The 12,188-nt window shown below is 44.3% G+C and overlaps 1 protein-coding gene across 2 annotated transcripts in view; it reads left to right on the plus strand.

Annotated features, from left to right (window-relative positions):
* PIK3C3 (phosphatidylinositol 3-kinase catalytic subunit type 3) overlaps positions 1-12,188 on the plus strand; it is a 311,657-nt gene that overhangs the window by 66,037 nt on the left and 233,432 nt on the right. The gene's annotated exons all lie outside the window — the stretch shown is intronic.

The raw sequence follows: 12,188 nt of genomic DNA on the forward strand, positions 1-12,188 counted from the left end.
AAAAAAAAACCCTGGCCGCTCTAATTCATATGCCCAGTGACCCAGACACATGAATAGGGGGCGGCAGCTATGCATGAATCTATCCACTGCATAAAGAGGGTGGAGAGAATAGGGGGGTGGCGCCTGGGCACCCCTAAGAGGATGGGCCGCCCCTGCACCTGGGGGATCCAGACTTCCATTGTCGTCAGCAGAGAGCGGAGGACTTCAGACCGCTCTCTGTTGAAAACTGGTCACAGGGGTACAAAACGAATTGCACTCTTGTGACCCAGAGGAGAAGCCCAGCCAAATGAGCTCAGGCTGGACTTCTCCTTTAACTTAACGTCGACACCTGCTGCAGATCGCAACTGCAGAGCGTTTTGAACTGAATGAGGGTTTCCCCCAACACGTTCTGATGTGATTCATTGATCTGGTGTGATGACTCATTGATTCGACAACAACATTGGTTCGGGAGCGAGCCCACACGAGTTCCCCCATAGGAAGCGGCTTCCTTATAGGGGCATGTGCCAGAGAGGAGGAGCCAGAAGCATGGGCGGGACACCCGAGAAGAGGAGGATCGGGGCCACTCTGTACAGTACCATTGCACAGAGCAGGTAAGTATAACCTGTTTGTAAACATAAATGATCTTTTTAAAATTACCAATCACTTTAAAGAAGTAGAAAACACTACTTTTTCACTTGTGTACCTAGAGGTAAGTTTATAAAAAGGCTTACTTGTAGGTGCAGTACAAAATCTCTGAAACATGCATCGTTTAGGAGATATTTACAATTTCAGCAGTCAGTGAGGTAACCAGCACATGTGCACTGCGCTCTGCACTGACAGCACTGAACATTACTGAGTATGCTGTCAATATAGAGTGCTGTATCACGATTGTGACTCCTGTGCACATGCATGGGAGTGACGTCATTGTGGCTCGGCCATTTAAACGACTGGAGAGCACAAACCTGGAAGGAAGACTTTGTGAAGATCGAAGCGCCGACAGCGGTGAGAGCGCACCGCTGGAGTGCTTTATTTTACAGGGAGGTCTGTCATAACATATGCGGTGTATATTATGGCTTTAAAGCATTTAACCCAAAAAAAAAAAATACTGACCCTGTTCTCTTAAAGCATTATATATAGCACAGTGCTTGTGCTGTGTCATTTGACCCCCTGTATACCCTAAAAAACTTGGCTGATCCTGCCTGGCTATACCCTCCTCCCTGCAAACAGACCACAATAATCATGGCTGCTGAGCCCCAGATACCGTGGTCCGTTTGCGTGATTCTGTCAGCTGCAGCTCTCCCTGTGTCAGGGTCCCCTGTCCTCCTCCCCTCTCCCCTCGTACCTGCGCCCCCCCCCCCTCCCCCCCTTGCTCTTCTCATATCTGATCATACATTTTTTTTTTTTTTATACCCTCTGTAGCATTAGAACATCTGTGCCTTTGTAATGTAAAAACTCAGCCGATCTGTACCTCCCGGCACCCAGCTGATTGTCGGGCTCTCTCCTTCTCCTCCACCGCCTGACGTCAGCAGGACAGCTCGGCCCCGCCCACTGCAGAAACAAGGGAGCTGACATGACAGCTGAGCGCTCGGAGTGCAACTTATACAGGTACAGATCGGCAGGTTTTTTTTTTTTTTTTACATTGCACAGGCACAGGGACAAATGTTATTATGATACAGAGGGGATAACACTATTTTAGTACAGTGGGTTAACAACCACTTTAACTTGCAGGGGGGCCATTTTTTGCTTTTTCTTTTATTAAACAAATACCGTATATCACCACCTTAAACGTTGGGCCTTGTTCCGTCTAGATCTGCCTGTCAGTTTTTCAGATGGATCCAGATTGCACCACAATGTATGTCTATGGGTGGGTGGATGTACTGTAAATGGACGATCATCCGTTTACATCTTTCTACACCCTTGTATATTCAGGCCTGCGCCCCCCGTCAATTAGATGGATCTGAACAACAACAGATGCTGTCCGTTTATATCTGTTCCATTTTTATGTACATTTTTAGGCAACAGACCTTTTTTGTTTATGCATTGGTCACCTATGATTGGTTTTGGCAGGGGCGGCCCGTCCATCAAGGGCGCATGGCGTGGCCGCCCCTATTTGTGTACCTGGGCCCTTTCAGGACCGTGAATGGATGAATTCCAATGGCAGAGTGTTTTGTTTTTTTGTTTTTTTTTGAAGGACCAGATTTGAGCCAGAGGCTCTAATACAGTGGGCTCGGGGCGCAGAGAATGCAAACCGAGCCCACTATTCTCACACTGAATCTCCTCTCTATCAGGAAGTGGGTCTGACACCTGTTTCCGGATTGGCTGCCAAGGAGGAGGGAGGAGACGAAAGCTGCCTAGCAGGGGAAGGAGAAGTCGCCGTGATGTCCGCCGCCTGTGATGCCCCTGATGCCTACTGCCCGTGATGCCGGCCGCAGTGATGCCTGTTTGTGATGCCCATGGTGGAGAGCAGGGGATGCCCGCCATGGTAGGGCTAAATGCTTCAACTGACCAGATGCGAAGGGGGAGTTTTGGGCAGCTGCAGGTGCAATGTTTAACACCACCCAAGAGGCTTGCTATGGGGGCACTCGGCGGGGGGGAGGGACCAGGAGAGACGATGGGGTACCCAAGAAAAGGAGTATCGAGGCTACTCTGCAAAACCATTGCAAGTATAACATGTTTATTAAAAGAAAAAAAAAAAGAAAATGTGCCTTTACAATCACTTGAACTGAAGATGGATATAAAAAAACTGAACTAAACTAAAAATGGATTTACAAACTGATGTCAGCAAAAATGCAACTGAACAGATAATACCCGTGTGAAAGGACCCTCGTGCAGCGCCGCAGAAACATGAAATTAAAGGGTTATTCCATGCAGATTTTTTTTTGTTTAAAAATAACAAACATGTTATACTTCCCTGCTCTGTGTAGTGGTTTTGCACAGAGCAGCCCCGATCCTCCTCTTCTCTGATCCCATGCCAGCGCTCCGGGCCCCTCCCTCCTGCTGAGTGCCCCCTCATAGCAAGCAGCTTGCTATGGGGGGCTTCAAGCCGCCGCTCTTTTTGTCCATTAACACGCTGAGAGCATCTTGGCCCCGCCCCGCTTTCTTCTCATTGGCTCACTGGCTGTAATTGACAGTATGTTTCAGCCGATAAAGAGGGAGAGACCCTGGACAGCCGAGACTCTCGTGCACATCGCTGGACCGGAGTCGGGCTCAGGTAAGTTTTAAGGGGGAACTATACACAGAAGGTTCTTTACCTTTATGCATAGAATGCATAAAAAAAAAAATCTTCAGTCTTTACAATCACTTAAAATTCATTAGTCATTAAAATGTCATTTCATATTTCTTAACATTCCTACATGATGAAGTCATTCTGAAATTAGAGTTTACAGAGGTCTTTCATAATTGCTAAAAAGCCAAACTTTTGAAAACTTTTTTTTTTTTTTTGTCCAGTAAAATCGAACGAACATTCCAAAAATGAAAGTTTTCAAACTAAAGTCTATGGCCGATTTTTTTTTTTTTAGAGACCATGTCTTTGGTCTCTGAAGAGTGATCCACGATTGGATAGCTCTTTAGATAGCATTTGACAAGAGGCGTTGTATTTTGCATTTGCAGAGCGGCCTCATTCACTTGACAAGGGATATAATTCCTGCTACAGCATTTGTACAGCCCCCCCGGCCTTTGCGGTTATAGAGGGTGCAGTAAAATAACGTAGCTCAACCACAGGGTTTTACTGCTCCTCAAAGGCTAGTGTGGACAAGTCCTAACAGCATGTGACAGGAAGCCTTCAATGAGCAGGATGGCACCTATAGAATTCCATAAGGCACCGGTGCACTTTAATTGCATGAACAAACTTTTAAAGGAAAATGTAAATATATTTCTTCACCTATTTTTGACACTTCCATCACCTCGCCATTTGTCTCCAGTAAAAGCTGTCATTATGCGGGGTTTATCTATTCTAGTGGTACTGATGTGCGTTGTCACACGCCAGGCTCTCATTACTTCCCTCCTATAAATCTCTGATATAATGGAATACCCTGCCGTCTTCTCACTGATTAGGGAGCAGCGTCACACAGTCACTAATCATGGGCACCGGGGCATGAATAGCTTTCTGCCGCGAGCCGCGCCGCACAGCTTATTAATGACAACACGCAGGTGGTAATGCGTTTTTTATTTTTCTTGTTATTAATGGAGAATTGTACTTTAATGGGTAAAAAAGGAAACTGTAAAGTGAAAGAGATTCACGCTGATCCACTTTAAAGAAGCTTCCCCAAGGGGCGACGTTTAAAGGGAATGTAGTAATGATTTTCGAACATAAGTTCTGTCTTTATTTATTACAAAACAGGATTCATTGTTCATAAAAAGATGATCTGCGTATTTCTTTCCTACTTCTAAACATGCTAATGCAAATTTTCAAATAATACCTTGTTTTAGACCCGGTAATGTCATCACTGGATCTCTGTGCTTCTCTATGCATATTGCAGTCGGGTCTTGGCTGGTGGGAGGGGCCCAGCAGGGTGCTGTACATAACTTCCTGAAAACACAGCACCCTGCCTTGGTACTCCTCTCAAGAGCCCTCAACCCTGATGAAGTCAGTGGGCTGGCTCATGGGAGGAGTTATGCAAATATAAAAATGCCCTTCGGGTCGGGTGTCATTCTGGAGGAATGGTAATTCTAAGGCAGATTGTATTTGCATACAGACTGTCCTAAGTAACACCCAAGTGTGATTGAAGGAACGAAAATCTAATGAATGAAAGGGGCAGGAAGGGGACAACTACAAGTCCCATCATGCCTCTACCTTTAGTAGTCAAGCTTGTAACTGTTAACCTTGCAATTCCTCATGGGACTTGTAGTTTGACAACCGCACCCCCGTTTTACTTACCTGAGCCCCGTAATTCCCTCGGCGGAGACGCGCTCTCCCTCTCTGCACGAGGTCCCGGCTCTTGATTAGATAGATTGATAGCAGCACAGCCATTGGCTCCCTCTGCTGTCAATCAAATCCAATGATGCGGGGGGCAGGGCCGAGACTGGCATTCTGTGTCTATGGACCCAAATGCTGGACTAGGGAGCGCACTTCTCTTAGGGGGAGGAGGAGCCGCGAGAGCCGGGGGGGGACCTCAGAAGCGGGGTCACTCTGTACAAAACAAGCTGCACAGTGGAGGTAAGTATGACATTTTGTTTAAAAAAAAAACAGGAAGGTTTACCATCACTTTAAGGTAAAAAAAAACTTCAGGCTTTAGAACCACTTGAACTGGTTTGAATCCCAACCACCACACTACCTGCCTGGAGTTTGCATGTTCTCCCTGTGCCTGCGTGGGTTTCCTCCGGGTACTCCGGTTTCCTCCCACACTCCAAAGACATGCTGGTAGGTTAATTGGCTTCTGTCTAAATTGTCCCTAGTATACAGTGGGGACGGAAAGTATTCAGACCCCCTTAAATTTTTCACTCTTTGTTATATTGCAGCCATTTGCTAAAATCATTTAAGTTCATTTTTTTTTCCTCATTAATGTACACACAGCACCCCATATTGACAGAAAAACACAGAATTGTTGACATTTTTGCTGATTTTTTAAAAAGAAAAACTGAAATATCACATGGTCCTAAGTATTCAGACCCTTTGCTCAGTATTTAGTAGAAGCACCCTTTTGATCTAATACAGCCATGAGTCTTTTTGGGAAAGATGCAACAAGTTTTTCACACTTGGATTTGGGGATCCTCTGCCGTTCCTCCTTGCAGATCCTCTCCAGTTCTGTCAGGTTGGATGGTAAACATTGGTGGACGGCCATTTTTAGGTCTCTCCAGAGATGCTCAATTGGGTTTAAGTCAGGGCTCTGGCTGGGCCATTCAAGAACAGTCATGGAGTTGTTGTGAAGCCACTCCTTCGTTATTTTAGCTGTGTGCTTAGGGTCATTGTCTTGTTGGAAGGTAAACCTTCGGCCCAGTCTGAGGTCCTGAGCACTCTGGAGAAGGTTTTCATTCAGGATATCCCTGTACTTGGCCTAATTCATCTTTCCCTCGATTGCAACCAGTCGTCCTGTCCCTGCAGCTGAAAAACACCCCCACAGCATGATGCTGCCACCACCATGCTTCGCTGTTGGGACTGTACAGGTGATGAGCAGTGCCTGGTTTTCTCCATACATATCGCTTAGAATTAAGGCCAAAAAGTTTTATCTTGGTCTCATCAGACCAGAGAATCTTATTTCTCACCATCTTGGAGTCCTTCAGGTGTGTTTTTTTTTTTTTTTTAGCAAACTCCATGCGGGCTTTCATGTGTCTTGCACTGAGGAGAGGCTTCCGTCGGGCCACTCTGCCATAAAGCCCCGACTGGTGGAGGGCTTCAGTGATGGTTGACTTTCTACAACTTTCTCCCATCTCCAGAGTGCATCTCTGGAGCTCAGCCACAGTGATCTTTGGCTCTTCTCCCCCGATAGCTCAGTTTGGCCGGACGGCCAGCTCTAGGGAGGGTTCTGGTCGTCCCAAACATCTTCTATTTAAGGATTATGGAGGCCACTGTGCTCTTAGGAACCTTAAGTGCAGCAGAAATTTTTTTGTAACCTTGGCCAGATCTGTGCCTTGCCACAATTCTGTCTCTGAGCTCTTCAGGCAGTTCCTTTGACCTCATGATTCTCATTTGCTCTGACATGCACTGTGAGCTGTAAGGTCTTATATAGACAGGTGTGTGGCTTTCCTAATAAAGTCCAATCAGTATAATCAAACACAGCTGGACTCAAATGAAGGTGTAGAACCATCTCAAGGATGATCAGAAGAAATGGACAGCACCTGAGCTAAATATGCGTGTCACAACAAAGGGTCTGAATACTTAGGACCATGTGATATTTCAGTTTTTATTTTTTAATAAATCTGCAAAAATGTCAACAATTCTGTGTTTTTCTGTCAATATGGGGTGCTGTGTGTACATTAATGAGGAAAAAAAATGAACTTAAATGATTTTAGCAAATGGCTGCAATATAACAAAGAGTGAAAAATTTAAGGGGGTCTGAATACTTTCCGTCCCACTGTATATATGAATGTGAGTTAGGGACCTTAGATTGTAAGCTCCTTGAGGGTAGGGACCGATGTGAATGTACAATGTATATGTAAAGCGCTGCGTAAATTGACGGCACTATATAAGTACCTTAAAAAATAATTTTAAAAGGCATAAAAAAAAAAAAAAAAAAAAAAAAGTAAAACTTTCTAGTTAATTGAAATTGTTTGGTGGCCGTCGTCAGCGTAAATGTGTCCTCCATGCCGGCGGTTGTCGTTTTCCCGACAGGCTTGTGCAGAATCTTATTAGTGATTATATTGAGATAGGACACGGGAACATCTGACCTACATTATATTGCATTCACTTATCTCTGAGCGCCGCATAAAAATGAGGCTCAACTGACCCAACGCTTCACTGCTCAGATATCACACCGTACTGTGCTGCTCACAATTTTTTCGATTTTTAGATCTTCTTTTTTTTTTTTTTTTTTTTCCTGTAAACAAAAGTTGAAGATATATTTACAGGTGATGCTCGAAAAATTAGAATATCGTGCAAAAGTTCATTTATTTCACGAATGCAACTTAAAAGGTGAAACTAATATATGAGATAAACTCATTACATGCAAAGCAAGATAGTTCAAGCTGTGATTGGTTATAATTGTGATGATTATGGCTTACAGCTCATGAAAACCTCAAATCCACAATCTCAGAAAATTAGAATATTGTGAAAAGGTGCAATATTCTAGGCTCAAAGTGTCCCACTCTAATCAGCTAATTAAGCCATAACACCTGCAAAAGGGTTCCTGAGCCTTTAAATGGTCTCTCAGTCTGGTTCAGTAGGAATCACAATCATGGGAAAGACTGCTTACCTGAAAACCACCATTGACACGCTCCATAAGGAGGGAAAGCCTCAAAAGAAGTTTGATGTTCCCAAAGTGCTGTATCAAAGCACATTAATAAAGAAAGTTATGTGGAAGGGAAAAGTGTGGAAGAAAAAGGTGCACAAGCAGCAGGGATGACCGCAGCCTGGAGAGGATTGTCAGGAAAAGGCCATTCAAAAGTGTTGGGGACTTTCACAAGGAGTGGACTGAGGGTGGAGTCAGTTCATCAAGAGCCACCACAAAAAGACGGACCCTGGACATGGGCTTCAAATGTCGTATTCCTCTTGTCAAGCCACTCCTGAACAACAAACAGAAATGTCAGAAATGTCTTACCTGGGCTAAAGAAAAACAGACCTGGTCTTTTGCTCAGTGGTCCAAAGTTCTCTTTTCTGATGAGGGCAAATTGCGCATCTCATTTGGAAACCAAGGAACCAGAGTATGGAGGAAGAATGGAGAGGCACACACTGCAAGATGCTTGAAGTCCAGTGTGAAGTTTCCACAGTCTGTGTTGATTTGGGGAGCCATGTCATCTGCTGGTGTTGGTCCACTGTTCTTCATTAAGTCCAGGGTCAACACAGCCGTCTACCAGGAGATTTTGGAGCACTTCATGCTTCCTTCCGCAGATGAGCTCTATGGGGATGCTTACTTCATTTTCCAGCAGGACTTGGCACCTGCCCACATTGCTAAAAGCACCAAAACCTGGTTTGTCTGTGGCAGCGTCCTGTGCTGTCCTAGGATTGGATCACGGGACGCTGCCACAGACAAACAGGAGACGAGCTCGGCGCTCGTGGTTGCTATGCACTTCAGCGTTTTTTTAAATGTAAGTTGACTGGACGTTTTTTTATCTAATAAATATATATTTTTATATGGGATCACGCTATGCGCGTTTCTCTCTTCCTATACCCTATACTGTTATTCTACCTGAGGAGTGAGGCATGGGGACAGACTGCAGATTGGAGATACTCCTGGAGGCATACAAGCTCGGCGCTCGTGGATTGATGCCCACACTCACTTTATAAAAGTGAGTGCTACCTCCCCTCCTTTGTGTCTTGCCCCTCTCCACTGTGGTCGTCAGAGTCATATTACATGCTGTTTATTATTTTTTTATTTCTATATATTTCTGCTGGCATTTTCACCACCGTTATTACCTGCTTACACGGAACTTCCACATCTGCTGGCCATTTGCAACACAAGCTGTATGCCTTACAGCTGTAAGGTAAGCGGCTTGCAAACACGGAGGTGTCCTCACTGAAGATCCCCCTCCCTTCACTATTGGAGCCACAAGCTTTTTTTGACCTGGTGACGGGACTGCTATTTACCTTCCCTAAGGCCCCTTTCACACTGGGGTGGTGGGGGCGTCGGCGGTACAACAGCGCTATTTTTAGCGCTGCTGTACCGTCGTTCTTGCAGTGGTATTCGGCCGCTAGCGGTGCGGTTTTAACCCCCGCTGGCGGCCGAAAAAGGGTTAAAATCCGCTCGTACAGCGCGGCTATAGCCGCGGTATTACCGCGGTATAGCCACGCTGTCCCATTGATTTCAATGGGCAGGAGCGGTGAAGGAGCGGTGAATACACCGCTCCTTCACCGCTCCAAAAAAGCGGTTTGCAGGACTTTTTTCACCGCCCTGCCTGCGCACCGCTTCAGTGTGAAAGCCCTCGGGCTTTCACACTGAACAAACAGCGGAGGCTGTTTAGGGGCGGTTTGCAGGCGGTATTTTTAGCACAATACCGCCTGCAAACCGCCCCAGTGTGAAAGGGGTCTTAGGGACCTGTCACTTGCAGCCCATCAGAGTTGTCACTTATTTGCTAGTGTGACACTAGCCCATACCTATTTTGGACTTATCTTATGTTCTAATTAATTTTGATTGTTACTCACTTACTCACTTTCGTTTGTGCCATTGCTATTTTTACGTTTCTATTTTTGTCAGCATTTTTTTATCCATCTATAAGGTCTGTTTTATTTAAGCAGTCATTTCCACTGGATTCACTGTTCCACCATTGTCACTTATGCATCACGTATTGCTTGCCTGAAATGTAATATTTAATTTATATGTATTTTTGATGCCAGCAATTTTGTATTGTATTTTCACTATGTTTCTTAGCATCTAGAGCCCATTAGTGCGTTTGGCTCATTTTTCAGGTCACTCTGTTTCATTTTTTATGTTATTTTTGTAGCCCCTCCCTCACCCCCTTTTCCCCCACTGTCCCTTTATCACAGCGCAACCACCACCCTTCTTTACCTAGATACAGATAGTTGTTCAAGTTCTTTAAAGCAGAACTTTATCCATAACAACTTGATTAAAAAAAAAAATCTCTAGCAAGGAACATACATTCCACATTAATAGTTATGCTAAAAGAATTAGTGTGTGCTGTAAATTGCCTCCAGAGTTGCTCCTGTTTCTTCTTGCTGGAGGCTGCCATTTTGCAGGAGCCCAGAGCCCCTGAACAGCAGTAAATCATAAAGCGGAACTAAACCCATCAATTTAACGGATTACAAAAAGTTACATTCCTGAAATGCCGGGATTGCCAACTGTTATGTTTGCTTTTGTCCTCAACCAAACTGTCAAACCATCACATGGCTGGTGTTATAACTGATCATATGTGCAGCAGCATGGCAGCTGCAGATCAAACAGAAGCAGCTTCCTTGGCTGTAAAGATAGGAGGGTTTAATTCTGCTTCAAGACTGTCAGCAGGTCGGCCTCTATAAACTCAGCAGTGCCTAAAAAATAGAGAACTGAGCATGTGTAGACTAGGGTGAGAATGCGTATTACTGGATTTTAAACAGTATAAGGCACTTATTTTTATGTTTTACATAGCTGTATCTGCATAAGGAGCCAGCCTGAAGTGATCTAGCAGGACCTTTTCTGACTAAAGTTCCACTTTAATCTTATTTATTACAGGTATTTATATAGCACTTTACACACATACAGTGCCTTGAAAAAGTATTCACACCCCTTGAAATTTTCCACATTTTGTCATGTTACAACCAAAAACGTAAATGTGTTTTATTGGGATTTTATGTGATAGACCAACACAAACTGGCACTTAATTGTGAAGTGGAAGGAAAATGATAAATGGTTTACAAATAAATGTGAAAAGTGTGGGGTACATTTGTATGGCGCCCCCCTGAGTCAATACTTTGTAGAACCTCCTTTCACTGCAGTTACAACTACAAGTCTTTTTGGGGATGTCTCTACCAGCTTTGCACATCTAGGGAGGGACATTTTTGCCCATTCTTCTCTGCAAAATATCTCAAGCTCTGTCAGATAGCATGGACAGCATCTGAACAGCAATTTTCAAGTCTTGCTACAGATTCTCAATTGGATTTAGGTCTGGACTTTGACTGGGCCATTCTAACACATGAATTAACTTTGATATAAACCATTCCATTGTAGCTCTGGCTGTATGTTTAGGGTCGTTGTCCTGCTGGAAGGTGAACCTCCACCCCAGTCTCAAGTCTTTTTCAGACTCTTATGCCATGTAACCAATAGCTGCCCTAGCGCCGGTTTTCCTCCATCGGACTAGCATACAGACGAATGGACTTTTCGACCGGACTCAAGTCCGTCGGAAAGATTTGAAACGTGCTGATTTTCGACCGAAAATGTTAGTCGGAAGTCCGATGAAGCCCACACACACAGTTGGATTGTCCGACGGATTCGTTCCGGAGGACGAGTTTGGTCGAAAAGTCTGGTTGTGTGTACACGGCATTAGGCTGTGGCAATACACGGTCGAATTTTGAAAACATTTTCTTTTGAAAATCAGAAAATTTGTGCGTTTTTGTGATCTGATGGAGCCACCATTGATTTCTAAATTCGGCCTATCAAGCCTTTAATTTCACCTCATGTTGCTACAGAAAAGAATTTTCGTGGCCGGGAATCTTCTTTTCTTTCCGGGAATTTTCTTTTCTAGCACTTATGCGCATTTCTTTTCCAGTTACATTTCTCGCACGGTTCTCCCATCATTGATTAGAAAGTCTTTAGTTTTTCAAAAAATTTCCAACATGTCCAATTACTCAAATTTGATTGCCGCACGAAAATCGACTGTTGCTCCAGCCCACTGATGGTGCGAAATACGAACAAAAATTCTTAGATAAGATTTTCGAAAAAAAAATCTTTAAAAATTCGACCCATATATGACCCACCTAAAAGGTTTTCTTCTAAGATTGCCCTGTATTTGGCTCCATCCATCTTCCCATCAACTCTGACTAGCTTCCCTGTCCCTGCTAAAGAAAAGCATCCCCACAACATGAAGTTGCCACCACCATGTTTCACGGTGGGGATGGTGTGTTCAGGGTGATGTGCAGTGTTAGTTTTTTGCACATAGCGTTTTGCTTTTATGCCAAAAAGTTCATA

The sequence above is a fragment of the Aquarana catesbeiana genome, linkage group LG01 (assembly GCF_042186555.1).
Source record: "Aquarana catesbeiana isolate 2022-GZ linkage group LG01, ASM4218655v1, whole genome shotgun sequence".
Taxonomy (NCBI): Eukaryota; Metazoa; Chordata; class Amphibia; order Anura; family Ranidae; genus Aquarana; species Aquarana catesbeiana.